At 53.1% G+C, this 3,938-nt stretch overlaps 1 long non-coding RNA gene across 1 annotated transcript; it reads left to right on the top strand.

Moving 5' to 3' along the window:
* Positions 1–274: 274 nt before the first annotated feature.
* On the top strand, positions 275–3,610 carry LOC134486499 (uncharacterized). The gene is made up of 2 exons (XR_010065537.1): positions 275–2,668; positions 2,797–3,610. It is a non-coding gene; the product is annotated as an uncharacterized LOC134486499 (long non-coding RNA).
* The last annotated feature ends 328 nt before the right edge of the window (positions 3,611–3,938 follow it).

The following is a 3,938-nucleotide window of genomic DNA, read 5'->3' as shown; positions in this document are numbered from 1 at the left end:
TGGGTACTGTGAGTATACACACACACACACACACACACACACACACACACACACACGCATACACACCATGAATACACACACACACACCATGAATACACACACACACACACCATGAATACACACACACACACACCATGAAAACACACACACACACATGGGACATACATGCATTCATGCACTCAAAAAAAATTTAAAACACTGTTTTCTTAAAATCCAGTTTAAAACGATCAACCAAAGAAACGGCAGTCCTCCTCTTTTTTGTCACCCCAGCAGGTGCTGGGATTCTGTAGGACCTAAGATGGGCTTCCAGAGATTTTTGAAGAAACACACAGAAGTTCCAAGCTCACTCTCAAAGGCAGCAAGCATTCAAGCAGAGGCAAGCCGGGTTCTTCCAGAGCAGAAGAACAGTTCACATCCTCGGTCTTCCCCACCCACCGGCTGTGTGCAGAGGGCCTCACGTGATGCATGAGTGCTTGTCTGTGCATCGTGTGTGTCCGTGACGCCTGCGGAGGCCAGAAGGGAGTGTTGGATGCCCTGGAACTGGAGATACCATGGTAAAGAACTGCTTTGGGGGGTGCTAGAAACCGAACCCAGGTCCTCTGAGAGAATAGTGGGTGCTCTTAACTGCTGAGCCATCTCTCAAGCTGTTTGTTTTTCAACAGGGATCTGAGGAGAAGGTCTGGGGGTCCCATAGCTAGGTGGCTCCAGCCCAGAATAGTGAATGGAAACACTGAGCTAAGTCCCAGTCACAGGAGGCTGGAGAACCAGAAGCACACCTTAGCCAGGGGACACTAGCCTCCAGCTTTCAAAGACCAAACAGCTGTGGACAAGAGCAGGCTCCCCAAAGCCTCGCTGAGGGACGAGTGTGTTCAGCAGACACCTCCCTTCCTTGTATGCACATCTCTGTGCAGACTTTTATCAAACCCCACCTCCTCTGTCTTGCCCTGTGCTGTTCTGACTCAGACGTTTTTTCGGTGGGACTAGCCTCCTCATTGATCCCCCAGAACCCCTCAGTTCAGCAGCTGCTTAGGCGGATGGATTCAGCTCCCAGCTAGCTGACTTCCCAGCAGAGCGTCCTGCCCTGTGGCCTTTTGTTACTTTGAGACAGGGTCTGGCTATGTCGATTTGGTTGACCTGGAATTCGCTATGTAAACCAGCCCAGCCTCAAACTTGCAAGCAATCGTCCTGCTCCCGACCTACGGAGCGCTGGCATGACAGTGTGCGACCGTGCCTAGCAGACTTCTTTATATTAAACATTACCTTCCCCAACCTTCCATCTTTTTACATTTTACACTGAGTCTTGAGTTGTTCTCCTTCCCAAGAAGTAACTGCCACTTGAGGCCAGCCCACGGCACCCTAAAGACCGCGTGCTCTATTCCCTCCACGACAGGACTGGGGAACTTGAGACAGTGTCCTCCTCTAGACACCATTCTTGTGTCCCAGCCTGGCCACAGGTACCATGAGGACCGGACATCACTGTCTCCTTGTCTCTAGACCCTGGGTCTGACTGGTGTTCAGCACCCAGTGGGATGGAGCAAACCTGTCCAACAAGCGAAGGAAAGACAGAGCCATCCAGATGACGCTGCCTAGTTCCAAAGTCAGCCCAGCGCCTGGGCTGCTCAGGCTGGAACGGACAGCTGTATTGTTTGCCTTTTATAGAAAGTTTCTGGGGTTTTCTGCTTGAGGAAAATCTAATCCGTATGCTTCTGACTCATGTGTGTTCTTCCCCGTAAAACTGTGGTTCTAGGGGGCCATTTCGTGTCTGAAACTAAAACCCGGTCTCTTCCATGGTCCCGTTTTCCTCCTGTGGGCGTCGTCGGAAAGTTTGTCTACACTCAGAGTGACTCAGGGCAAGTCCCTTAACCCTCCAGGTGAGTGGGGAACGGCAGAGCCCCAGGGGGAGGTCCCCTAGCTCCATTCCCTCCCCCCATCACTAGGAAGGGCAGGGAGCCAGGAGCAGCCCCTGGCTGTGAGGCCCTGGCTGGGCAGAGGGGCACAGAGCCACGCAACATGAAAGGGGTTTGGGTGGGGCTGCCAGGGACGTCAATCAGATAAATATTTCATAATGAGCACTTAAAAGGAAGGGGGCGGGCATCCGCTGACCACCCCACCCGCTCCCCTCCACTTTCAAGTTCCCTACCCCGTCATTAGCAGTGTGGATGTTGAATGACAGCCGTCTTAAAAGGCCGTTGCCAGCGTGGGCAAGTTGGCTCTTGGAAGGGTGAGTCGGTAATTACACCTGTCCCTGGGTTTCTAATGCTCACTGCACCCAGGAAAGTTGGGGGAAGCATGACTTGAGGAGTTTCCGCTGCTCGGACCCTAAGCACAGGGTCGGGGCAGCTTTGAGGGCTCCCTCCAATTCTATATGCTGCCACCACCTCCTGAGTGTTGGGATTTCAGGGGTGCACGGCCGGGGGCTGTTTCGGCGGTGCTGGGGACTGGATGCAGGGCTTCCTGTATGCAAGCGAACACTCGGCATTCCTGTTTGACTTTGCAGGGAATGCGTGTCAGACTGTGAGGATACTGGAAATGCAGCCTCCAGTGACATAAGCACATCCTTCTTTTCCCCAGAGGAGCTGGAAGGGATCCTGGTCTTAATCCCAACACAGATCCGGGGCTTACAGAGATCCCCCAGGGACAGCAGCCACTAAGCCTGGTGAGCCTCCAGGTATAAACTAAGCCCAAACTGAGTGGGGTATCCGAGTTTTGTTCCCAGATGAGCTCACTCCACAGAGGTGAAAGCGAACCGCACTCCGGTAAACTCTCTTTTTTCTTTTTCTCTCCAACCCCCAACAGGGTTTCTCTGGCTGGCCTCAAACTCACAGAGATCTGACTGCCTCAGCCTCCCAAGTGCTGTGATTAAAGGCATAAGCCACCACCAGTAAAGTGGCTCCAGGCTCCAGTAGTCTGATTTAAAAAAAAAAAAAGATGGAGGGCACTGGCTCATCTTCCAAAGGACCCAGGTTCAATTCCCAGCGCCCAGGTAGCACCTCTTCTCTCCTTTTCCTACTTCTCCTTCCTCCTCTCCAATTCCACCCCCTTGCACAGACATACATGCAGGCAGAACGCCAATGCACATAAAATAAATAAATCATTTTTAGAAATGTTGGATGGGGGAGGGGCTGTGGACCCAGGGGGAGTGGGCTGGCTGTCTTGGTTTGCAGATGGACCAGGTAAGGCCGAGCATGTGTCACTGAAAGCTCAGCGTGCAGTGCGGGGAACCCAAGGGATTCCTGCACCCTCTGCTTGTGTGGAGTCACTCGACCTCCCTATCCTATCAGAGAGAGCCTGGCAAGGAGAATGCGGACCGAGCTCTCTGGAGTTTAGTTTCCACCATCCGCCATTTTCTTCCCTCTGCAGGGCCCGTGCCCTCCGCCGGGTCTCGCAGTCCCTACCTTCCGCACCACCGTCCCCCAGGCCCCTGCACAAAGCTGAGTTATCTCAGACTGCACGGTGGAAGTGCGCAGCAATGCACGCACTGAACCCGGCTGAGGCCATCAGAAAGATCTACTAACCCAGGTTGTGACGGGAGGTAATTTGCATGTCCTAATATTCAGAAGGGTGGGAACAGCACTGACACTTGAGCAAATAAAACCTCATTTGCAAATTTTATACTTTCCTAAGCTGATGCCTCTAACTTCCGCTTCTCCCGGCTGAGATTTTCCCTTCCAGCGCTGTGTGTTCCACTCTGAGCCTGGCTGGAAACTCGCTGGTTATGAGTGCCAGACTACAAGCTGCGTCCGTGTGCCCGTGGCTGTGGCCCATCACCTCAGCTACTGCTGACATTGATTGAGGCAGGAGGAGAAAGTTCAAGGCCAGCTTGGGCTACAGAGGGAGCCGAAGGGCAGTCTGGGTAACTTAGTGAGACCTTGTTTCAAAAAGTAAAATGGAGGCAGGGGTGGGGCTAGGGGGAAGGGCCAACCTTGTGACGTGGCACC

This window comes from Rattus norvegicus, chromosome 3, assembly GCF_036323735.1.
Source record: "Rattus norvegicus strain BN/NHsdMcwi chromosome 3, GRCr8, whole genome shotgun sequence".
In the NCBI taxonomy this organism is placed as follows: domain Eukaryota; kingdom Metazoa; phylum Chordata; class Mammalia; order Rodentia; family Muridae; genus Rattus; species Rattus norvegicus.
The sequence above is the reverse complement of the archived record's forward strand: the minus strand, read 5'-3'. Positions and strand labels throughout refer to the sequence as shown.